Below are 26,537 nucleotides of genomic sequence, written 5' to 3'. Positions count from 1 at the left end.
AGACCTGTTGTCAGGTCTGGGGGTGTGACTGAGATGCAGTCCCCCATAGGAGAGAGCAGCGTCTGCGGTACAGTCAGAGGGGGTGAGCCATGTCTCTGTGAGGGCGAGGAAGGTGAGGGATTTAGAGAGGAAGAGCTCATGGATGGATGTGAGCTTGTTGCGGACAGATCTGGCATTCCATAGACCACAAAACAGAGGGAGAGACATCCTGTTTTTTTTATCAAACTACACTTCTTGAGAGTTATTATTATCCTGTTACCAACTTTTGGGCGCCTCCTGATCTGTTTAGCATAGGCTTAATTTTGTCACCAAAAAATATCTAAGGCTCATCATACAAACATCGATTTTGATCACCCAAATGGGCTCCATCAGCCAGCCATTTCCCCCCCAATAATTTGAAGCTGGAGCGGTGCCAATGTGTGTTGCTTAGTAACTCCATGAACCTCCATGGATGTCCAATAAACTTTAGAGACTTGGGGACAGGAACTGAGGGAAAGCAGCGAAACTACAACAGAAATTCAAACTCTTCTACAATCAACAGGAAAAAGCTTCACATCCCACTCTGCTTGTCCCCATCAACAGGGGCATTTCTAGTCTTTTTGTCACTCCAGGCAAGAAGTCCTTTACACACACACACACACACACACACACACACACACACACACACACACACACACACACACACACACACACACACACACACACACACACACACACACACACACACACACACACACACACACACACACACACACACACACACACACACACACACACACACACACACACACACACACACACACACACACACACACACACACACACACACACACACACACACACACACACACACACACACACACACACACACACACGTACGTTAGGGTGGATGGATAATACAGTGAGTCCTTGGGATACAAACAACCTGCCGATCCCATCACAATTTTTTGCACATCCATTTCCTTCACTACCACAGCTTTGTGTGTAAATGCAGAGTACAGTGCAGCAGAAGCTGTGCTCTCACCTCTCCACTGGCATCCAGTGCTGTGCTTCCACCTTCCGCTCACCCTAGTGCCCAGCATCTCCTACCACATGTAGTGGGATTACACGCTACATGAGGAGAGTCAGGTTCCAGCACTAGAGGGAGTAGAAAACAGAGAGGATGGTCACACAGGCACAGCACTGGCCTCCAGAGGGGAGGTTAGAGTACAGCTTCTGCTGTGCTGTACTCTGCCCTTACACATTGGACTGTGGGAGCATAGGAGGGGGATCGGGAACAGATAGTGGGACACGGGACAGAGGGAGGCACAAAAGGGGACAGAAGAAAGCAGTACACAAATGAGAACCCGTCCCTCATCTACTATAAACGTTCAAAACTTCATTACTTCAAACTTGCAGTGGATATAAACTGGTTCCCCACACTCCTCCCAAACCCATTAAAATCCCCCAGACACACTGGTTTCCATAAGGAGCTCTCCTATGAACATGCACACTCACTTTCACACCACACATATAATCCTGGACGTCCAGTCCTTTTTAAATTTTGCGTGAACCAAGCTGGGCCATACAAGTCCGCCGGGCATACAGTATCAATTGGGCCTTCTTATAAGAGCACCTAAAGTCCTGTATGACAGAGCACCCTCACTGAGATGCAATTCCACGTGCTCACTGACTCCAACTCACTCCTCTTGACAAATATATGCGCATTTCACACTAACTGCAGGTAAGCTTCCAGATACAGCATCTTACTCCTGGTAATATCGGCTGACTGTTAAACTGCTACAACTGTCCAGGGTGCTACCGCTGGCTCTCCGCACAGCGTTCCATATTACCTCCCCCCGAAGATCTTCAGACTGGATACAGCTTGTGCACTGCGGCGTCCCGCAGTGATACAGGTACCTGTAGTTGTGCGTAGCGCTTCTCTCACTGGCCGCCTTTCAGGCTTGCATCGCTCACATCAGCATGTCCACAAGGGCTCCCACCTTCCAGTGCGTCACTCCACGCCTGTACACGCGTTGCGTCCACGTAATGTGGACTTCCTCAGTACTGCAATGCTGTGGTTAGAGATCGCGGGGGGGGGGGGGGGGGGGGGGGGACTTCCTCTTATTTTTAAAATCCAGCCCAGTACAAGCACGCCTTGCTCTGGCATGCACTGACCAATTACTCCTCCTTCTTCCTCGGCCTCTTAAAGAGGAACTCCAACCAAGAATTTAACTTTATCCCAATCAGTAGCTGATACCCCCTTTTACATGAGAAATATAATGATTTTCACAAACAGACCATCAGGGGGCGCTGTATGACTGATATTGTGGTGAAACCCCTCCCACAAGAAGCTCTGAGTACCGCGGTACTCTGGGCAAACTGCCACAATGTAACAATGTTCAGAGACAGGAAATAGCTGTTTACAGCTGTCTCTAACGGCCAAAACAGCTACCAGCAGCTACATAACCTGCCCACAGTAAAAATGTCACCATGTGATATATGTCAGAATGTAAATCGGGGAGAGGAAACATTTTACAATGAGCAAACACTGACTAAATCATTTATACATAATTATTGTAAAATGAATTACTTTTTTTATTACATTATTCTCACTGGAGTTCCTCTTTAAAGGTCTATAGAACATTATTAAACAAACACAATTACTGCAAGACAGAAGGTAGCACAAAGGGGGGCAGAGGGAGGCACAGAGGGGTGCACACAGAGCCAGATCATCCACAGGGCGAACTTAGGCTGGTGCCTAGGGCCCTGAGAGAGTCTAGGGGCCCGGTTTATGCTAGCCCCAACAAATCTTGTCAAAAAAGGTAGGGGTGAGCCAAAAGTCATTGCTTGCTTGCTTGGGCACCATTTGCCTTAATCCATCTTTGGACGCACAGGGGGGCAGAGGTGGCTCAGGGGAACTGAAGGTGGCACAGGGGGACAAAAGGAGGCACAGGAGGACAAAAGAAGGCACAGGGTACAGAAAGAGGCACAGAGGGACACATGGGGAGAGGTGGCACAAGGAGACATAAGGAGGCACAAATGCAGACAGCAGAGGGCACAGGGGAGCAAAATGAGGCATGGGGGGACAGGAGGAGGCACAGGGGGACAGAGGGACACACAGGGAAACAGAGGTCGCACAGGGGGACTGAAGGTGGCACAAGGGACAGAAAGAGGCACTAATACCTCTGTTAGCGTGGCTTTGTTTTGGAGGTGTGGCTCCATTCAGGGTGGGGCTTACTTTGGGGGCAGGGCTTAAACAGGGGCATGGCATCCCCCAGGACCAATGGCACTCCGGGAAGTGGCCTGGAATGCCAATACCTCCCCCTCTCACCCCTATCAAAGAGATCTATACACTTCCTGTTATGACAGAAATGGAGGAAAATTCTTTCCAGCGTGGACACAGACCGCTATAAATGTCCAGAGGATTATTTATATCTTTTCTGCACTATGCAAACCGAGAAGAGAGTTTTTTTCCCCTAGAGTTGGACGAGCTCAAAATGAACATGTTGGCCGGGCGCCACATCGTCTGTAATTGCTGTTTTCGCTGCCTAATTATATGATGGGGGAACCTTTTGACCGTCTGATTGGCTAATTTATCTTCCCAACAAAATGACACGGAGAGGATAATAGACAGAGGCGCGGAGTTGAGTGTCCTCACCTCACCCCGGCAACCATAAAGGAAATTTCAAAGAACAACAACGGAGGACCGGCAGCCAAAAAGCCTTGACGGAGCATCACCCGTTGCCTGACAACCCCTCTACAAATAGCGCGGCCCGGCCAATATTCTATAATGAATGTACATTTAAAATATGCATCAAATGGGATTCAGACGCAGCGTGCAAGCCCCGCCATGGCTGGAGGAAGTATTACGTGTGTTCTCAGGTCGTGTCTGTCCGCTAGATGTCACGGCGAGCTTTGGGCGCAGTCTTGGCAACAGCAGCACTTAGAATAAATCTCTGACAATCGGGTTTAAGTTGAAACAGATGAGAAGGGACCACACCTTCGCCGTGTGTTGCCTTTATACACGTCTTTAGGGTGAAATGATTCTTACTCGCAAAAATTAAGCTGCTATTAATATGCGTGCGTAAAGGTCACTTCCAAGTACAGGGTAATGGACGACCGTGTTCAGATTTCCACTTCATCCTCTTTGATCTCCGGCAAGCTTAAAGGGTGTCCTGACTTTTATGGAAAAAAGTCTGTAAGTGTTATACAAAGCTCTTTGTGATGTAACATTCAATCTGAGGGATAATTCTCATACCTGGAAATGCTCAAGAAGGGCTGAGCCTGAGTAACGAGTAAAGGTGTCGAGGGGTTTGGGGTGTGGTCAAAAATGGGCATGGTCACAGGATGTGTGCCACCAGTTGTTTTCTACATTACAATGTTCCTTTCATGGTAATGTCTGCAGTCTGGTGCTCCCCTCCCATGTAAGTGTCTGTTATTGGGATAGCAGTTCAGTCTGGCTAAGCCATTGTGTTGAGTTTCCCTCAAACGCAGGCATAGGTGTTTCTGGGTGATATAGAGCCTATGGCAAATACTGAAATTGTGCCCCCTTCCGTGGTCAGAGCCCCCTTCCCTCTACTTGCTTACTTGTGTTATGGTTACCAGTGTTTTTTGGCTCGGATATTGCTGAAGTTACTTAATTGAGAATATCTCTTCTTATATCTTCTCTGTCCTCTTTTCTAACACTAAGCCCTACATATGCCTTACATACATAAATGTATTAGACCATATTCCCCAGAAAACAGAATTAATCTAATCTGAGGTCTGAGTGACAGGGAGGCATGGGGGCAGGCATGAGGCGCAGAACAGGGGGCAGGTATAGCGGCACAGCACAGGGGCAGGAATGCGCCCATGGTGATGTGGCGCCCATGGTGATGTGGTGCCCATGCCACAAGCCATGCCAGCACCCCTCTAGATATGCTATAGTAAATACGAACGAGGCACTCAAGTGGCTTTCAAACTTGCGTTTTATCAAACCCCAGCAATACATGACATGTTTCATGCTATATCCCCTTCATCAGGTGTACATGAAGGGGATATACCCCGAAACATGTCGTGTATAGAGATGGCCCGAACGGTTCGCCGGCTAACCGATTCGCGTGAACATCGGTGGTTCGCGTTTGCGGTGAACCGCGAACTATATGTGAGTTCGACCCGCCCCCTATACTACATCATTAGGCTAAACTTTGACCCTCTACATCACAGTCAGCAGACACATGGTAGCCAATCAGGCTGCACTCCCCACGTATAAAAGCAGCAGTGTCAGCCATTTCCTCACTCTGTGTGCTGCGTAGTTATTGAGAGAAGGGAGAGAGTTGCTGCAGAGATTAGGGAAAGCTTAGTTAGGCTCTTGTTAGGCTTGTTAGCTTGCTCCTTGCTGATACTTATTGCTAAAAATCACCCCACAACAGCTCTATTGAGAGCTAATGTTGTTCTTGTGATCTGTTCTTTTTTTTTTTCTTTTTTGTGTGGCCCACTGACACTTGCATATACAGCCCTGTCAGTCGCAGTTGGCCCTTGCTAATTCCTACTGTGCCACTGCCAGGCCCAGCACATTTAGTGCCTACCTTTTCACTGCACGTGTGTGACAGCTGCACATTTGTAATACCAGTCACTGCATACCTGTTCACGGTACCTGTGTGTGTGACAGCTGCACATTTGTAATACCAGTCACTGCACACCTGTTCACGGTACCTGTGTGTGTGACAGCTGCACATTGTATTGATACCAGTCATTGCATACCTGTTAAGTGCACCTGCGTGACAGCATGCAGTGTTATATTATATACCAGTCACTGCATACCTGTTCACGGTACCTGTGTGTGTGACAGCTGCACATTTGTAATACCAGTCACTGTATACCTGTTCACGGTACCTGTGTGTGTGAAAGATGCACATTGTATTGATACCAGTCACTGCATACCTGTTCAGTGCACCTGCGTGATAGCACTCAGTGTTATATTATATACTAGTCACTGCATACCTGTTCACGGTACCTGTGTGTGTGACAGCCGCTCATTGTATTGATACCAGTCACTGCATACCTGCCTGTTCAGTGAACCTGCGTGAGAGCATGCAGTGTTATATTATATACCAGTCACTGCATACGTGTTCAGTGCACCTGCGTGACAGCATGCAGTGTTATATTATATACCAGTCACTGCATACCTGTTCACGGTACCTGTGTGTGTGACAGCTGCACATTTGTAAAACCAGTCACTGCATAACTGTTCACTGAACCTGTGTGACTGCACGCTGTTTTATATACCAGTCCGTGCATACCTGTTCACTGCACCTGTGTGACTGTTTTATATTATATACCAGTCACTGCATACCTGTTCACTGTACCTGTGTGTGTGACAGCATGCAGTGTTATATACCAGTCACTGCATAACTGTTCACTGCACCTGTGTGTGTGACAGCTGCACATTTGTGATACCAGTCACTGCATACCTGTTCACTGCACCTGTGTGACCACACGCTGTTTTATATACCAGTCCGTGCATACCTGTTCACTGCACCTGTGTGACCGCACGCTGTTTTATATACCAGTCCGTGCATACCTGTTAACTGCACCTGTGTGACAGCAGCACATTGTATTGTAATACCACGTTTTACGAGGAGGATAGGAGGCGCCCTTTGTAGTGTGTTCAGTGATTGCTTCTTGTACAGAAACTCCACTTGGTAAAGAGTTGAAAGTTTTTATTTAGCACTATAGACAACGCGTTTCGCGGCTTAAACCGCTTCCTCAGGTCAAGTACAGGTGCTTAGGAGAAATATACGGAATGCCAGAGCGCCAAGTTGTGGGTTGTTCTGGCAGGTGAGATATAAGTACCCGGAAGAGAGAGCCGCCCGACTCGCTGGAGTTCAACACTGATGTTTAACCGCCTGCTACAACAGGAGAAAGCAGTCAACCAGTATCTCTACAACTACAGTAAAAGGACATGCTCTGGGGAGATGCGGTTGTTCTGGACAAAGTACTGGACACTCATGCGAAATGCCTGCAGGCTCATGCAGCCGTTTGAGGTGGTGACAAACATGGTAGGTCGCAGTAAAGGTGCCATCAGCGACTTAATCCCATATGCTTTCTTCCTGAAGCGTGCCGTGCGTAGAGTGGTGGATCAAGCTGTGGAGGAGCATGATCAGGAACAGAAACAGGAGGAAGAGTTGTGGGATCAATTACCAGCAGAACCAGATGTTTCCTCAACACCTGCGGCAGCACAGAGGAGGGGGAGGAGGAGGAGGAGGAAGAGTCGTGTGGGGAAGAGGAGTCAGATGAGGAAGGTGTTTTTTTTTTGAGGAGGAGAAGGCGGAAGAACAACCGCAGCAGGTGTCGCAGGGGGCTTTTTGCTGCTCAACTTTCCTGTAGTATTATTTGTGGCTGGGGGGAGGAGGAGAACTTACCTAACATCACTGAGGAAGAGCAAGAGTAGTTGGATAGTACGTCTGCATCCAAATTTGTGCAGATGGCGTCTTTCATGCTGTCCAGCCTGTTGAGGGACCCCCGTTTAAAAAAACTCAAGGGGAATGAGTCGACCTGTACTGGGTGAGTCGACCTGTACTGGGTGGCAATGCTACTAGACCCTCAGTATAAGCACAAAGTGGAGGAGATGTTACCAACTCACCAGAAGGCAGAAAGGATGCAGCACTTGCACAACAAGCTGGCAAGTCTGCTTTACAGTGTGTTTAAGGGTGATGTCACAGCACAACGGAATAAAGGTGCCACTGCCAGTAATCCTTCTCCCATGTCCACGCAGGCAAAGACAGGACGCTCCAGCGATCTCATGGTGATGTCGGACATGCAGAGATTCTTTAGTCCAAGGCCTTAGCCCTTCCGGATCCACCCTCCACCAACGACTCGACCGGCAGGTAGCCGACTACCTGGCCTTAACTGCGGATGTAGACAACAGCGATTAACCCCTGGAGTACTGGGTGCGCAGGCTTGACCTGTGGCCAGAGCTGTCCCAATTTGCCATCCAACTTCTCTCTTGCCCTGCCTCAAGCGTCCTGTCAGAAAGGACCTTCAGCGCAGCTGGAGGCATTGTCACTGAGAAGAAAAGTCGCCTAGGTCAAAAAAGTTTTCAGTACCTCACCTTTATCAAAATGAATGAGGCATGGATCCCAGAGGGCTATTGCCCGCCCCAAGACTAAGTCAGTCCCCACACACAGCATTTCTGCCTGCATGCCGTGTGAAGGCCTGCTCCAAGACCAAGTCTGTCCCCACACAGCATCTCTGCCTGCAGGCCGCTTGACTGCCTTCTCCGCCACCATGAACAGGGTCCTGGACTCCAGGCAGATTCCTGAATTTTTAAGGCCGCTGTTAGCAGCAGCCACTAACCACAACAATAAAAAAAATTCTGGTGCGTGCACATGCCTGCTTAATTTTTCTGGCTGCACTGCAGCTGCAACAACAAAACAAAAGGCATGTACATGTGTCAATTCCCCTTCATGATCGTTACCTTGCCGCAGTCAAGGGGCTTGCGTATCACAATGAAGCAATGACCGCTGGCTATATGAGTATGTCGGGGGGGGGGGGGGGGGGGCACACCCAAGATAATAAGGTTGTTGCTTCATTGTGGACAGACCAAATTCGATCAGCTGGACAGTCACTGTTGTTCTATCATTGAACTACCTCAGCCCGGCGACCATATGGGCTTGAAAACTGCTATCACCTGCACTCTCGCCATGGTGTGCACCAGTCCAGCATGGCCGTCACTACACAAACAGATGTTTGCGGTGCGTTACACAGTGAGTTTGGTGTGTCAGTGTGAAGCAAAACTCTAATTACACTACCTGATTGATGTATACACATGCAAGATGTTTTAAAGCACTTTAGGCCTCCAATTTAGCAATGCAATGTGATTTCTGCCCTTAAAACGCTGCTGTGCGTCAAATCCGGATTTTTTTCCCGGGACTTTTGGCATGTATCCCACTCCGCCATGCCCCCCTCCAGGTGTTAGACCCCTTGAAAGTTGAAACATCTTTTCCATCACTTTTGTGGCCAGCATAAATGTTTGTAGTTTTTAAAGTTCGCCTCCCCATTGAAGTCTATTGCGGTTTGCGAAGTCTGCGCAAACCCTAACTTTTGCGGAAGTTCGCGTTCGAGGTTCGTGAACCTAAAATCGGAGGTTCGAGCCATCTCTAGTATTGTATTGCTGGGGTTTGATAAAATGCAAGTTTGAAAGCCATTTGAGTGCCTTTTTCGTATTTACTATATTGAATCGTGTGTGGAGTGGTGACCCACAGAGGCATCATGCACTGGCTACTTAGACCTGAACAGGTCTAATTGCTTGTTGTGCCTCTCTTGATATGCAGGGTAGGTGCATTGCGGTCTGTATTGGGCCTCCATTTAAAGTAACAGCAAACTTGATGAAGATTCACTAGTGGATTACTTGCTGGTTATTCATATCTGTTGGGTTTGAGGGAGTCGTTGACTCTTCCACTATCAAGCGGAGAATGATCTAGGTGTCGAATCTAAGTGACCATGGAGTTTCACCAGATCACCCTGCAAGGGATGGTCTTTGCAGCCTAGTGCCCACCAGGTTACACCTAGGATAACGCCACTAGGGTGTGAGAGAACGGCGACACCCCAGTGAGAAAAGGCACAATAATAGATAATAGTGTGGTTTGGGTCCAGGCAGAAGAAGCATAACAAGTGGCAGGAAGTGCAGTAGTTATCCAAGCACAGTCATGGCAGGCGGCAAACAGGCATAAACGGTATTGAGACGAAGTGTCGGAGCAGGCAGCAAACAGGTATATGCTATATACAAGCCAAGGGTCAGGGCAGGGAGCAAACAGAGCAGTCAAGTTAAAAGCCGAGGTCAAAACCAGAGAATTAAGATCTAGAGTAGTCAGGCAGGCCAGGTCATAAGCAGGAATAGCAGCCATGATCATACGGAGTAGACAGCAGCAACCTCAAGCATGGTGGAACTTCAGGGCGGGACCAGATAGACTTCTAGGGGTTGGAAGTAGCCCCAAGGTAAACCTTTTCTTTCTTAGCTTTTCTTCTTCAAGAAAATATAGGGTAGCTATTGTGTAAATCTGGCATCTGCCACTAGGTGGTGCCTGCAGCACATGTAATACTGGCTTTTGCATAATCTTTAATGAAATATACGTTATGAGTACCTGGACTGGAACTATTGTAAATTGGGCCACCCCATAAGGATGGTTTGTAATATAGTGAGCCGTTGGAGGGCCAGGGGATTGGGGTAAGTGTCATTACTGCTCCTGTATCCCACCGTCTGCATGGAGTTCACCAAGTTCCCCAGGGAGCGACCACAAGCTTGAAGCTTCCCAGCCAGCAATCCTGCATTCGAACGACATAATTGTTTGGAATATCGGTGTGTGTGAACAACATTGTTTAAACTACTTGTTGTTTCTTTTTGCCAGGTAATAGCTTGTTTGTGCAGCCTGGCGTGTGTACGGACCATAAAGCGACCTGAGCACCTGGACCTAAAAATTATAAAATGCACCTCCCCATGAGGGAGGTTGGTGACACAGCATGCCGGTATTTGCCCCAGGGAGCGATTGCAGTTTCAAACTTCTGCCGGTATTGTGCGCTCCTGGCAGCCACAATGCATGCTGGGAGATGTAGTCTGTAGATGTGCGTACATCTCCTGGCTGCGGAGCAGTGCTTTTCAGTGCTGCTAGATTTGGGCGCAGCCAGCGCCGCCATAGACTGTAATGGGAATCATTCCTATTGAAGCGCTCAGTGAGTAACGTCGGCTCCGTCAGAAGACGGAGCCGAGGTTGCTTAAAAACATAATAATTCGGCCTCCAGCAATCGCTGGAAGCCGAATTATTTCATTCCCCCACCATGTCGGCCTGGAGGGGGAATAGTAATTAAATCGGCCCGGACTTGTGCAGAAGCAGGATCAGCCATATACCGCTGTATCCTGCGCCCAAGTCTACCAGCGCCGATTTCAAATGTACTCCCTGGCTGGGAAGCTTCAAGCTTGTGGTCGCTCCGCCAGGTGTGCTTCTCCTGTTTATGTAGCCAAATGCGTCCCCTTCCCCCGTTCAGATAGGCAGATGTACCACCATAGATAAGTCTACGCCTCTGTATATGCAACCTGTAAATCAGGACTGGACCAATCCCAGCTCGCCAAGACTCCTGACATATTACAGCTGGCACCTATCTTTTGATTTTATTCTCTAACTGATGTCACTGGAGCTGGCTGCTAAAAATGTCCTGCTGGCTCCTGCAGGGATTATTAAATAGAATAATTCCTGGAACTGGCTTGAAAGCAGATGTTTACTCTGTGTGCTCATTCCCATCTTTCCCGGGAAACATCATCTGTTATTTTCAAGACTAAAATGTGAGAAAACGCGGAGAAGCCGCCGCGTGTACTGGCGGCAAGGCGGCTGATTCCGCGTAGCAACGCATGTCTTGGTCGGCTGGAATCTCTAGTGCACCTGGATGGAGAGCTATGCATGCGTGCGCCAGAAGTCAGGACCTTTGTGCCAGCAGGAGATATGTCAGCTGATCAGGACGATAAGCTGATTCCTGCTGGACTTCTGATTGGCTGAGTGGCTCGGGCGGGGCGGCAGAGTCCTGCAACTATATGTACAGCTTGCTTGTCAGTTGCTGGTTGTCTGCCGTTGCGAACGCTGCGTGGAAGCACTCGGACCTTGGTCGGATCCAATAGTGTGTTTGAACCAGGAGGACCTGGGAATTCACACTGAGCCAGTTAACTTGTATTTTTGCTCTGTTGTACATCAGACTAGTTCCAGGGTGAAGAGACCACGGACCTCACACCCAGACTAGGGAACTTGTGTTATCATTCTGTTATACATCAGACTAGTTCCAGGGTGTAGAGACCACGGACCTCACACTCAGACTAGGGAACTTGTGTTATCATTCTGTTATACATCAGACTAGTTCCAGGGTGTAGAGACCACGGACCTCACACCCAGACTAGGGAACTTGTGTTATCATTCTGTTATACATCAGACTAGTTCCAGGGTGTAGAGACCACGGACCTCACACCCAGACTAGGGAACTTGTGTTATCATTCTGTTATACATCAGACTAGTTCCAGGGTGTAGGGACCACGGACCTCACACCCAGACTAGGGAACTTGCTATACATCAGACTACTTCCAGGGTGTAGAGACCATGAACCTCACACCCAGACTAGGCATTGTTTGATATCTGTTATGACTTATTGCTTTCCTGACTATTCCTCTGATCACTGATTCGGTACCTTGCATATCTGATATTCCGTTGCCAAACCCTGCTAGCCTTGGATACCGAATCAGCTTTCTGTCTTTGTACTTTGTCTGTCCGTGTGTTGCCGACCTGGCTTGCCCGACCTCGAGAGCTATCTCTCCCCTTAAGAGATAGTCTCCGGATCAGATAGTAACATCCACCTTCTGGTGTCACTCACCCTCTGGTCCTTCCTACCTCCAGCCTGACTCCTTGGAGAGTCTCAGGCTGCTGGAAGGTTCCTGTACTCTCTAAAGCAGTATTGCCTATACTGCCTAAGATCACCTGCTCATCAGGTGTGTTTCTCAAAGTATTACTGTTACACCAAACACTCTTATATACTTAGGTGTCCAGAGGTTAGTAATATATCTGTAACGATCGGTGTCAGCACGCAGAGAGAATCTGATTATTGGTGATCTGCAGTATCACCAAGAATACAGATATATACCCGATTATTGATGATCTGCAGAATCACCGATAATACAGATATATTACTAACCTCTGGGCACCTATGTATATAAGAGTGTTTGGTGTAACAGTAAAGGTGGCCATACACTGGCTCGATTTGCGCCCGTTTCGACAGCAGATTCGATCACTGGGATCGAATCTGCTGCCAATCGTTCACGCTACACGCCGAATTTCGATCCATTCCGTCCGATCCCGTCGATCGCGCCGTGCGGAAAATAACCGTCGATCGCCTGCGGGTAAAGAGCGCATCGCTAGCGGCGTTCGAGTGCCCGACGACCGACGCAATAGAGCCGCATACATTACCTGCTCCGCCGGCGCGACTCCCGGGTCTCCGCTCTTCTCCGTCTCCGCTCTGGTCTGCTCTGGTCTCCGGCATGCTTCCCTTCTTCCCTAGAGGGCGCTCTACTGTTTAAACTTCCCCCAGACAGGAAGAAGGGAAGCATGCCGGAGACCAGAGCAGACCAGAGCGGAGACGGAGAAGAAGAGCGGTGACCGGTGGCAGTCGCACCAGCGGAGCAGGTAATGTATGCGAACAGCGGAGCAGGTAATGTATGCGGACGGGGGGAGCGGCGGCAGCACCACCACAACAGATTGTGAACGGTTTCAGGCTGAAATCGGTTCACAATCTGTTTGCAGTAAAGGTAGCGATACGATCCCTCTCTGATCAGATTCGATCAGATAGGGATCTGTCTGTTAGTCGAATCTGATGGCAAATTGACCAGTGTATGGCTACCTTTATACTTTGAGAAACACACCTGATGAGCAGGTGATATTAGGCAGTATAGGCTATACTGCTTTAGAGAGTACAGGAACCTTCCAGCGGCCTGAGACTCTCCAAGGGGTGGAGTCAGGCTGGAGGTAGGAAGGACCAGAGGGTGAGTGACACCAGAAGGTGGATGTTACTATCTGATCCGGAGACTATCTCTTAAGGGGAGAGATAGCTCTCGAGGTCGGGCAAGCCAGGTCGGCAACACACGGACAGACAAAGTACAAAGACAGAAAGCTAATTCGGTATCCAAGGCAAGCATGGTTTGGCAACGGAATATCAGATATGCAAGGTACCGAATCAGTGATCAGAGAAATAGTCAGGAAAGCAATAAGTCATAACAGATATCAAACAATGCCTAGTCTGGGTGTGAGGTCCGTGGTCTCTACACCCTGGAACTAGTCTGATGTATAACAGAATGATAACACAAGTTCCCTAGTCTGGGTGTGAGGTCCGTGGTCTCTACACCCTGGAACTAGTCTGATGTATAACAGAATGATAACACAAGTTCCCTAGTCTGGGTGTGAGGTCCGTGGTCTCTACACCCTGGAACTAGTCTGATGTATAACAGAGCAAAAATACAAGTTAACTGGCTCAGTGTGAATTCCCAGGTCCTCCTGGTTCAAACACACTGTTGGATCCGACCAAGGTCCGAGTGCTTCCACGCAGCGTTCGCAACGGCAGACAACCAGCAACTGACAAGGAAGCTGTACATATAGTTGCAGGACTCTGCCGCCCCGCCCGAGCCACTCAGCCAATCAGGAGTCCAGCAGGAATCAGCTGATTGTCCCGATCAGCTGACATATCTCCTGCTGGTATAAAGGTCCTGACTTCTGGCGCGCGCGTGCGTAGCTCTCCATCCAGGTGCACTAGAGATCCCAGCCGACCAAGACATGCGTTGCTACGCGGAAACCGCAGCGCTGGACGCGGAATCAGCCTCCTTGCCGCCAGTACACGCGGCGGCTTCTCCGCGTTTTCTCACATAAAATCACTTTTATTTATTTACATCTTTCTCCCGCTTCTTTGCATACAAATAATCTTTTCATATAGTTCTGATTATTCTCATGGTGAACATGGAAGGAGCCATGTTGAATTTTACGTATTAATTGACTACTTGCTGATCTTGAAACCTGAGATTTATATTGCACAAAAGGTTGTATCCCCGGACACCTTCCCTACATGCCTGTCCCTTTCTTTGCCTGAGCCACACTTTCTTTTTGATGCAAAATCAAAGTTATAAATTGATTTGTATGTCATTGAGTGAAATAAGTATTTAGAGAAAAACCGTAACCAAGAATTGAACATCATCCCCATCAGGGAAACCCCTCCCACAATGTGATGTCAGGACCATGGTTCTGACATCACACTGTGGGAACCTTGTTGCATTGTGGGAAATAAGAGTTGTTTACAGCTGTTTCCCACTGCCAAAAAAAAGCAAGCAGCATTTCCTTCCACTGACATCGCCTGCCAGCAGTAAAAATGTCACCATGTGATAAATGTCAGAATGTAAATCAGGGAGAGGAAAGATTTTACAATGGACAAACACTGATTAAATCATTTATACATAATTATTGTAAAAATGATGCACTTTTTTATTACATTATTTTCATTGGAGTTCGCGTTTAATGCCTTACAACCCAGCCAGAATTCAGACTCCCACAGATTTCATACGTGCCCATGTACACTGATTGTAAGCAATAAACTTCCCACTGTCTGGCTTCCCTTTGAGCAGCATCGCCCCCGACACTCTGTCATAAATGCATCAGCCAGACTGATCCATTCTTCCCTTTGCTCCATGACTCCCCTCTGTAAATCCCTCACCAGCTTCAAGATTATGTACTTGGCCCATAAATCCATCAAATTGTCCACAGATACACAGCAAGACACCCTCTCCAAACCTTCAATGGCCTGCGCCTGACCACCCCGCACATCCTCCACTCTCATGCGAGACTGCAGGACTTCTCAAGAGCTACCACCACTGGAGGAGGGTCTGTCATTGTCTGCAACATTGAACGCCATTACCGTCATGCACCCGATCGAGCCCTTGCAACTCAGATTTTCCAGCATGTCCGATCCATCATTTTGACCAATTTTGGTTGGAGATCATTTGAAAGGACAGTTGGGCAGTCATGTTGCATTTTCAATTCTCTTGAATCTGATAATATTATGGAATCGGAAAGTCTATTGGTGCACAATATGACCAACTGTAGCATGTTTGAGGCATCTGCTATAAACAGTGTAAAAATGGCAGCAATTTAAATATTCCCCTTAAAAATCAACATGTGAACTTTGATTGGCTCTTATGGGCTCCCCCCATTTCCCAGAATATTAATCCCAGTCACCAAGTGACCATCTGTGCAAATTTTTAGAACCCTGCCACTTAACAGAGTAAGAAGGGCTGCAGTTTATATGTTCTCAGTGAAATTTGTTTTTGAAATTTGTGTTTGGTTCCGCCTGCTTTTTATAACCTTGACAGTTGACACGCAGTCACTCAATGACCAGGTTTGTAAGCTTTGGGGTCCTTGGCATCAATCATTTGTATTTTCCCAGTGAAATGAAACAAATCTGATTGGCTGTTTGTGGCTCCGTCCCTTTTTCTGAATTTAAACCCCAGTGACCCAATGACCAACTGTACCAGGTTTGAGACTTGTGCCATTAACAGTGCAAGAATGGCAGCAATTTTAATATACCCCTTGAAAATCAACAGGCACATTTTGAATAGCTTTTTTAGACAACTCCAACTTTTCTGAATATTAATCCCAGTCACACAGTGACCAACTGTGCAAAGTTTGAGAACCCTGCCATTAACAGTGAAGAAGGGCTGCAGTTTACAGGGAAATCTGTTTTTGACTCCACCCAGTTTTTGTGACCTGGACACACAGTCACTCAATGACCAAGTTTGTGAGCTTTCGGGTTCCTGGCATCAAAATTGTGTGAATGGAAGCAGTTTATCCAGCAAAGAAATCTGATTGGCTATTTGTGGCTCCACCCCTTTAGTGAATTTGAACCCCAGTCACTCAATGACCGACTGTTTGAGGTTTGAGGCCTCCGCCTTAACAGTGTAAGAATGGCAGCAGTTTCAATATTCCCCTATAAAATCAATAGGCGAATTTTGATTGGTTGTTGTAGGCTCCACCTACTTATCTGAATATTAATTCCAGTCATCCAGTAACCAACTGTGTCAAGTCTGAGACCCCTGCCAGTGTAAGAATGGCTGCAGTTTATATTTTCTCAAGTAAAAAGCTAGTGGTATTTGACTCCGCCCACTATTTCTAACCTTGACATTCAGTCACTCAATGACCAAGTTTATGAGCTTGAGGGACTATCTCTCTTTTGGAGAGATAGTCCCTCTTTGGGAACGCTGTCCCTCTTTCTTCCTCATTTGTCACTCTTTCAGGACTGATGTATACAGGGAGTGCAGAATTATTAGGAAAGTTGTATTTTTGAGGAATAATTTTTATTATTGAACGTATGTCTTTTTGGACGTATGTCTTTTTTCAACCAAAATAACTATGTAACTATGTAACCATGTTCTCAATGAACCCAAAAAACTCATTAATATCAAAGCTGAATATTTTTGAAAGTAGTTTTTAGTTTGTTTTTAGTTTTAGCTATTTTAGGGGGATATCTGTGTGTGCAGGTGACTATTACCGTGCATAATTATTAGGCAACTTAACAAAAAACAAATATATACCCATTTCAATTATTTATTTTTACCAGTGAAACCAATATAACATCTAAACATTCACAAATATACATTTCTGACATTCAAAAACAAAACAAAAACAAATCAGTGACCAATATTGCCACCTTTCTTTGCAAGGACACTCAAAAGCCTGCCATCCATGGATTCTGTCAGTGTTTTGATCTGTTCACCATCAACATTGCGTGCAGCAGCAACCACAGCCTCCCAGACACTGTTCAGAGAGGTGTACTGTTGTCCCTCCTTGTAAATCTCACATTTTATGATGGACCACAGGATCTCAGTGGGGTTCAGATCTGGTGAACAAGGAGGCCATGTCATTAGTTTTTCTTCTTTTATACCCTTTCTTGCCAGCCACGCTGTGGAGTACTTGGACGCGTGTTATGGAGCATTGTCCTGCATGAAAATCATGTTTTTCTTGAAGGATGCAGACTTCTTCCTGTACTACTGCTTGAAGAAGGTGTCTTCCAGAAACTGGCAGTAGGACTGGGAGTTGAGCTTGACTCCATCCTCAACCCGAAAAGGCCCCACAAGCTCATCTTTGATGATACCAGCCCAAACCAGTACTCCACCTCCACCTTGCTGGCGTCTGAGTCGGACTGGAGCTCTCTGCCCTTTAACAATCCAGCCACGGGCCCATCCATCTGGCCCATCAAGACTCACTGTGATTTCATCAGTCCATAAAACCTTAGAAAAATCAGTCTTGAGATATTTCTTGGCCCAGGCTTGACATTTCAGCTTGTGTGTCTTGTTTAGTGGTGGTCGTCTTTCAGCCTTTCTTACCTTGGCCATGTCTCTGAGTATTGCACACCTTGTGCTTTTGGGCACTCCAGTGATGTTGCAGCTCTGAAATATGGCCAAACTGGTGGCAAGTGGCATCTTGGCAGCTGCACGCTTGACTTTTCTCAGTTCATGGGCAGTTATTTTGCGCCTTGGTTTTTCCACACGCTTCTTGCGACCCTGTTGACTATTTTGAATGAAACGCTTGATTGTTCGATGATCACGCTTCAGAAGCTTTGCAATTTTAAGAGTGCTGCATCCCTCTGCAAGATATCTCACTATTTTTTACTTTTCTGAGCCTGTCAAGTCCTTCTTTTGACCCATTTTGCCAAAGGAAAGGAAGTTGCCTAATAATTATGCACACCTGATATAGGGTGTTGATGTCATTAGACCACACCCCTTCTCATTACAGAGATGTACATCACCTAATATGCTTAATTGGTAGTAGGCTTTCGAGCCTATACAGCTTGGAATAAGACAACATGCATAAAGAGGATAATGTGGTCAAAATACTAATTTGCCTAATAATTCTGCACAGGGCCGGCCCTAGACTTTTTGCCGCCTGAGGCAAATGTAGGAGAGAGCTGCTGCCGATCCCGCCCCCCCCCCCTCCCGTGGGGGTAGCGGGCAGGTCGGGGGTATTGGGCCTAGCGGTGGGGAGGGGGGTCGGACCCCCCCCCTCCCTCACCTGGGTCCCCCGATCTGCGCTTCCCTCCAGCCTGTAATTAGGAAGCCGCTGCCAGAGCGTAAGAGGCACGGGCGGGGAGGACTCACCTTTTCCGCGTTCCAGCGAGCGCTCCACTGACGTCACTTCCTGCATCGCCGTCCACTTACAATACAGTGGGCGGCGATGCAGGAAGTGACGTCAGTGGAGCGCTCGCTGGAACGCGGAAAAGGTGAGTCCTCCCCGCCCGTGCCTCTTACAATCTGGCAGCGGCTTCCTAATTACAGGCTGGAGGGGAGCGCAGATCGGGGGACCCAGGCGAGGGAGGGGGGGGTCCGACCCCCCTCCCCACTGCTAGGCCCAATACCCCCGACATGCCCGCTACCCCTCCGGCTCGGCAGCCGCCCCCCCCGGGCGGGTGCCGCCCTTAGAAGTTTGCCGCCTGAGGCAAATGTTTCACCCCGCCTCATGAGCGGGCCGGCCCTGATTCTGCACTCCCTGTAGATCTTTGTAAATAGATGTATTTTATATGCTGAAAAATGTGTTTAATTGTCTCTAAACTTGTATTCCCATCCTTTAAAATGATATATTTCTTATTTTCAAATGTTAATATGAAGGCAAATGAACCAGGATAGAAAGGACCAGTGTGGTTTCAATTATACAACACCATATTTTTCTTTTGAAATTTTTATGGTATCCGTGACTAGGGGTATGTCACGGGTGAGATTAGGGGTGTGGCTTAAGGCTGCTTACACACCAAGACGTTACAGGCGCACGTTAGTGCGCCTGTAACGCTCCCCCAACGCACAGCAATGTAACACAAGTGGTCTGTTCACACAGCCCACGTTGCGTTACATGTAACGCTGCACGTTCTCCGGAAAGTGCAGCATGCTACGGCGTTAGAGCGGCTATAGCCGCGTTAAACTGTTTGCACATGCGCAGTGGGGGGCGGAGAGGAGGCGGGGAGAGCCAGCTACAGTAGCCGCGCACATGGCGGCCGCTGATTGGCCGGCGGGACCACGTGATGCGGAGTGTCTCGCTCCGCATCACGTGGTCCCGCTGGCCAATCAGCGCCACTCTGGGAGACCTTATAGGAATCGAGCCGCCTAACGCGGCTCACTCTACCGTCCTCACTTGCAGCACCATACGTTGTGTTAGGTGCACGTTATGCGACCTAACGTAGCACCTAACGCAACGTCTTGTGTGCAAGTAGCCTAAGTGTCCCTCTTTCTCATCTCAAAAAGTTGGGAGGTATGGGAAGGTTGATGATACAGCGCGCCATTTTCCCAGGGAGCGATCGCAGTTTGAAGCTTCCGCCCGTGTTGCATGCTCTGCATGCTGGGAGATATAGTCTGTAGATGTGAGTACATCTCCTGGTTGGGAATTTTCAAGCTTGCGGTCGCTCCCTGGAAAACATGGTGAACTCCACACACATCTTTATGGTACGTGTAACTAGGGGTGTGTCAGGGGTGAGATTAGGGGTGTGGCAGGGGTGTGGCTCAAGTGTCCCTCTTTCTTATCTCAAAAAGTTGGGAGGTATGGTGGTGGTGGGTGCTGGGAGAGCACAGCCTGAAAGTAATGGGGCCCTTCAATATTTTTCTGGGGGGCCCTATGTTTTGTACTTACACCAATGGACAGAGGTCAAAGTCTACCAGGTAATACCGCTATAATATTACAGCAATAACTGAACTTGTGCACCGCCTGGAAACACGCTAGGATTCCGAAAAGGCTGAGATAATATTTGGTCAACACAAAGGCTTATTGTCATTTCTATTCCCAGAGTCACAGAAAGCTGTGAAAGAGTAATCTGCAGTCCTTGTGACGGCGTTTAACGAGAGTCACACCAGCAGCGTTCACTGACGACGGGACAACCCAGCCGCAATGGCTAATGAGAACAAGCCGCCGAGGGCTCTGCTGCCAGCGAAAGCGTTCTGACTCCATCGTCGCGCTCAAACATCCACGAGCGGCTTCGCGTTCTGTCTGATGTGTTATTCTTTCTCCAGCGATTGTCAGAAGCAGACGTTAGGTCACAAGAAGAATGGTACCTAATTAGCATCTGGGCTGACTTTTTAAAATACTGAATTTGGGAATTGGGAACGGCCTTTGGATAAGAACATTTGTAACTCTCTCACACCTTCTCAGAATAAATGGTCGTTGAACAGTTATTAGGAGCTGCAATCGTTTTCAGTACTCTCCAAAGTGTCTCTCTCGTGTGCTGAGAGACTCCTGGGTGGTCTTCAAGTGGACCTGAACTCAGAACTTTCTCTCTGCTCTAAAAGATAAGCAACAGCATAATAACCTTTAAAGAAAAACATTTCTTTGTAACAGCTAATATAAATCCTGCAATAAATCTGCAGTTGGTCTACTTCCTGCTTTCACGGAAGCAGACATAGGGTTAACATCCTGTGTTTACAAATTAGCTGCTCTGCGAGGACTTCCAATACTCCTGTGCTGACACAGCTGAGAGATAAAATTACAGTCATTACATTAGATTACATTAAATTACATTAGTCACAGAGTTAAGGGGGAATTAGACAGGCTAATCTCTCTAAATACATACAGGGTCCATTTCTTTATGTTTTCCTTCTGTCCTCTGCAAGAGTTCAGCTCCACTTTAAGGAGATAGGTGGATTGCGAGGGGGAGCATTTGGTGGCGTAGTACCCTTGGTTAGATGAAAGTAGATGGTATGAGGGCAGGGGCGTAACTAGATATCACTGGGCCCCCCTGCAAAATTTTTGGATGGGCCCCCCACCCGCATATTATATATAATAAAGGTCACTGCATTATATAATGCAGTGACCTACACTGTAAAGGAGAGAACCTCTCCCGCTGGTGGAATCAGGTAAAGTATTATATGCCACTGCTCTGCTAAATTGTGTGTGCTAGGGGAGAGTGGCAGCGTCAAAGCCTGCCTGCCCTTTTTTCTTGGGGGGGGGGGGGGGGAATCATAGGTGAGGAGAGGTAATTATGGTCACGTATTAAAGGAAACCAGAGATCAGTCATACTTACCGTTTTATACATACCTGGGGCTTCCTCCAGCCCCATGTGCATGGATCGCTCCTACGCCGCCATCCTTGGCTGCCTCCAGCTCCGGTATCGGGTCTCAATAGTTCAGCCGTGGCCCAGTCGAGGTCAGTCTTGTGCAAGAGAAGTGCGCCCTCTACGTATCTCTCCAGCGGCCGCCGGAGAGATATGTAAAGAGCGCACTTCCTCTTGTGCAGACTGGGCGAACTAACGGGACCCAGTACCGAAGCTGTGGGCAGCGGAGGACAGCGGCGTGGGAGTGGTCCATGCTTATGGGGGTGGAGGAAGCCCCAGGTATGTATAAAACGGTAAGTATGACTGATCTCTGGTATACTTTAAGGACTAGTTCACACTGGCTTCTGTCGACTTCTCGTCTAAATGCTTTTCTGCATGCTTGCATAAAAGCATTTAGCGACTTTCAGTGGAGTGTGGCATTCCCCCCCCTCCCTGGCAGGTGGACATGGAAAACTGATCCTGGGGCAATATTTTGCTTCCAGGATCAGATAAGCAACTGGAGCAGACAACGCAAAAATAGGAGCAAATATGTATTGCTTTTGCATAAACCTGACGCAAAACGGTGGTAGCACTTAACAACGAACACCATGGCTGAAATTTACAGCCCGAGAAACATCTTTGTGAATGGGCGCTAACAAAGTCAGGGTTAGGTGTCAGAAATAATTAATGTTGGTGGGTTGGGGGGACAGGTTACACATTAAGACTATTGTCACATCACTTTAACGTTTCCTTATTTTACACTATACTGTGGGGTGCAGGGATGATGCATAGCTTTACCCATGATATCCCTCTGCTCACCCCCGCACAGACAGTCTTCCAGTTGCGACATCTGACACCAGAGTGCAGGAGATAAGAAACTCCGGTCAGCAGCCTCCCTGGAGAAGTCATGTGTACTCTTCACTGATCTCTGCCCCAGACATGACAGCGCTATCCTAGAAGCACCCAGCCGAGATCAGAGAGGAGAAGCCATCAGCTCCAACAGCAGTTAGCAGGAAGTAATAACTTGCTGTGATACTTACACATGGGAGTCCGACTGCAGGACTGCAGGCAACCCTCTCTCCTCTGTCTCCCTCCAGTCTCAGCATTGCCTGCATCTTTCTTCTCCCGGGACCACCACGTGCTGCGGGGGGCGGGCAGTAAATGTGACAAGTCAGGCGGTGATTAGAGGAAGCAGAACCGAGCATGCTGCTTTGCCTCTGCGTCTATCACTGTGCGCCCTGTGTGGCTGCGTCAAAGCAAAGGCAAGTGACTGTGTTCTGACCCATATAAACAGGCAGCCGCCGGGCCCCTTAGTCCCCCGGGCCCTACTGCGCTTGCAGGGGCTGCAGGGGCGGTAGATACGCCACTGTATGAGGGTAATGGGGTTAGTCATTTGATATCCATAGCTCCCAGCTGTCCCTTTTTTCTTAGGGACAGTCCCTCTTTGGGAGCCCTGTTCCTCTGTCCCTCTTTCTTCCTCATGTGTCCCTCTTTCAGAACTGATGTACAGATCTATGTAAGTATATGTACTTTTCTACTGATAAATGTGTTTAGTAGACTCTAAACATTATTTCTATCATTTAATTGATATATTTTTTATTTTCATGAAAACTACCATTGATATGAAGGGCCAGTGTAGTTTGGATGATAAAACTACATCTTTTGATTCTGAATTGTTTGTGGTATGCATGGTGAGGGGTGTGGTAGGGCGCGTGGTTAGAGGTGTTGCAGGGGTGTGTCTTAAAGTGTCGCTCTTTCTTAACTCAAAAAGTAAAAAGGCAAACACTTATATAGCGCTTTTCTCCTGGCGGACTCAAAGCGCCAGAGCTGCAGCCACTAGGATGCGCTCTATAGGCAGTAGCAGTGTTAGGGAGACTTGCCTAAGGTCTCCTGCTGAATAGGTGCTGGCTTACTGAACAGGTAGAGCTGTGATTCGAACCCAGGTCTCCTGTGTCAGAGGCAGAGCCCTTAACCATTACACTATCCAGTAGAGCAATATGCTTGGAACTACTACAATTATCCTTTAAAGAGAACCCGAGCTGACATTAATTTGTAATAAAAAATGTATTACCTGTTGGGGTGGGGGGCCAAGCCAGATCAAGTAGCACCCATCCCCTCCGCTCCTTGACCCCTCCCCTTGAAGTCTGTGATGGCTTACTTTCACTTCCAGGGGTCACGGCACTGCATACAGAGCTCTGCGCTTTCAACCGAGAAGCTCAGAGCTTACAAAGGCGGGAAATGGGCGGGGGATAGGTGGCAAATGGGCAGTGAGCGGAGGAAGGGGGCGTTCCTGATTCCCAGAGTGGGCGTTTTGCAGGAGTGCTTCTCCTGTAAGGGACGCCCCTTTCCCTCTAGATTGCCCACATGTTGCATATCGGAAATTTCAGGGGGGTCGCGGCGCAGAGCAGGGGGTGCTGAGGGCGGCATGGAGCGGACACAGAAGCATGGCATACAGCAGGAAACATGCCTCTGTGTTCCATATGCCCCCAAATACACCTTGGATACACTTCAAGATCAGGGAAAAGTGGGATTACAACGAGTTTGCACAAAAAAAATCAGGACCATTTCCAGGGACAGACCTCCGCCAGCAGGACTGCTTTGGAAATGTGGGCTCACTGGCTCAGGCACTGCTCCATGGATATTGGCTGTTATGTCTGCGCTCATCTGTCAGTCTGTGTTACCATTACAGTGAATACAGGCCGTGCGGGTACATTACACACTATACCAGCTTCCTCGCTGCAAAGCCTTTATGAGGAACAGATGTGACACATAAAAGTGAATGTAAATGGGATGTATTGCTGGTCATGTTTCCTAATCCTCCCCACATGTTCCTGTACAGCTGGGTGATGGGGAGAGGGCCGAGGCTGCACTGCATTAGGGCATGTTCTATACAGCCAGTTGTTCCTTCTGGCAACCTCAGTGCTGGGGAACTGACTTAAAGAGGAACTGTAGTGAAAATAACATAATGAATGAAATTGCTTATTTTTTTTACAGTGTTTGCTTATAGATTATGTAGTCAATGCCTGGTTGTGACATCTTTGGTTCTGCCAGGTGATTGGTGCGGAATGTTCGTTACTGAGAGTTCTATGCTCAGAGGGACATATTGCTTGCTTGGCAGTTGAAAAAAGACGTTATTTCTCACAATGCGACGAGGTTCGCAGACAGCAAACTGTCAGGACCATGGTCATGACATCACACTGTGGGAGGGGTTTCACCACAATTTCAGCCAAACAGACCCCCTGATGATCTATGAGATAAAAGGTAAAGATTTCTGGTGGGAAAGGGGGTATCAGGCACTGATTGGGATGTAGTTTAATCCTTGGTTCCATGGGCGTAACAATAGACCCTGCAAGGGATGCAGCTGCAGGGGGTCCCAGAAGCCACAGGGGGCCCCGTGGAGGGGGGCGGGGGAGAATTTATTTTCCCTGTCCTGAAAGACTGACAACTAAGAGCAATGAGTGAAAAAACGTTCTGCTCTCTGCGCAACTGTTCTAATGACTGCATCGGCTCAGCCACTTATAACGAATCATACAAAGTTTTGTAGACCGTCCCAATTCAGTGTGTAGGGGGAGGGGCCCCATCCAAAGTTTTGCAGGGGGACCAGTGATTTCTAGTTATGCCCCTGCTTGGTTCCTCTTCTAAGTCTCCCACTGAGCAAGAAATTACTGAAAATAAGTTTGGTGGTTCAGATAGAAGCAGGCTGCTTTTCAGTTCTTCCAGAGCTGGCTTGACTGAAGCTTCTTTTCTTGATTGCAGTCTGGCCTCCTCCGTTCTTCTGGGCCTGCCTTAATTGTTATATTGCTTGAAGAATCTTCTTAGACTGCATCCTCCATAGTTGATTTCAGGTCTCTTTTTCTATCTTTTCAGCTACACGAGGATTGATTATGTCAAAAATGTCCATTTTGTGCAATATTCATGGGACCTGGGGCCAGGGTCGGATTTAAGCCAAGGCCGCATAGGCCATGGCCTAGGGCACCACAGGATCAAGGGCGGGTGAACAGCAGGGTATACTGGGGTGGAAGGAAGGGTCACCTGGCTACCTATACTGGAGGGAGGGGGGTCATCAGGTTATCTATACGGAAGAGGAGAGGGTCATCTGGGTTCTTATACTAAAGGGAAGGGGGAGGAATCATTAGACTACCTATACTGGAGGGAAGGGGGTGTCATCAGGCTATCTAGACTGGAGGAGGGGGGTAGGGTTATCTGGCTACCTATACTTGAGGTGGTGGTGATTGGATGGGTCATCTGGCTGCCTGTACTGGAGGGGGGTGGGGAGGTAAGGGTCATCTGGCTACCTATACTTGAGGTAGGGGGGGTTGGATGGATCATCCGGCTGCCTATATTGGAGGGGGGGGGGGGGGGAGGGCGGCTGCTGACGATAGCCTTGGGTGGTAAAGAGTACAAATCTGGCCCTGCCTGGGGCTGGTAAGTGCATTAGGCCCCCAGGTCATTTTAACTATGATATGTTTTCAGCACCCACCAATCAAAGCAGAGTCAATGAGTTGCCTGTAGCAATCAGCTGTGTGCCCACATAAAAGAGGAATTTTAACAAAGGACTGAACTTTATCCCAATCAGTAGCTGATATCCCCTTTCGCATGAGACATTTTTACCTTTTCTCCAATAGATTATCAAGGGGGTGTCAGGACCCAACACCACAGTGTGATGTCAGGACCTAGATCAAGACAGTTTCCTGTCTGTGAACCTTGTTGCATTGTGGGAAATAACAGCTGTTTCCAACTGCCAAGCAACCAGTATCTCCCTCTGTACATATGTACAGTATATCTATAAAAAAAAAACAACCTTTTAGCCTATCGCATTGTTAGGGGGTGTGGTTATAGAGAATGGCAGTTGCTGCTGTCTAGTTTTTTTCTTGTCTGCCAGTAGTAAAGATGATGACCTGCAGGCTGATTGTGGATCAAACAATATGAACAAATTACATCAGTCATTT

General features: G+C 48.0%; 1 long non-coding RNA gene across 1 annotated transcript in view; it reads left to right on the top strand.

The window, feature by feature from the left end:
* LOC137519167 (uncharacterized) overlaps positions 1-20,717 on the top strand; it is a 145,840-nt gene extending 125,123 nt beyond the window's left edge. The window contains exon 3 of the long non-coding RNA XR_011020980.1: positions 20,350-20,717. This is a non-coding gene — a long non-coding RNA (uncharacterized lncRNA). The remainder of the gene's footprint in view (positions 1-20,349) is intronic.
* Positions 20,718-26,537: the final 5,820 nt, after the last annotated feature.

The sequence above is a fragment of the Hyperolius riggenbachi genome, chromosome 5 (assembly GCF_040937935.1).
Source record: "Hyperolius riggenbachi isolate aHypRig1 chromosome 5, aHypRig1.pri, whole genome shotgun sequence".
Lineage (NCBI taxonomy): Eukaryota > Metazoa > Chordata > Amphibia > Anura > Hyperoliidae > Hyperolius > Hyperolius riggenbachi.
The sequence above is the reverse complement of the archived record's forward strand: the minus strand, read 5'-3'. Positions and strand labels throughout refer to the sequence as shown.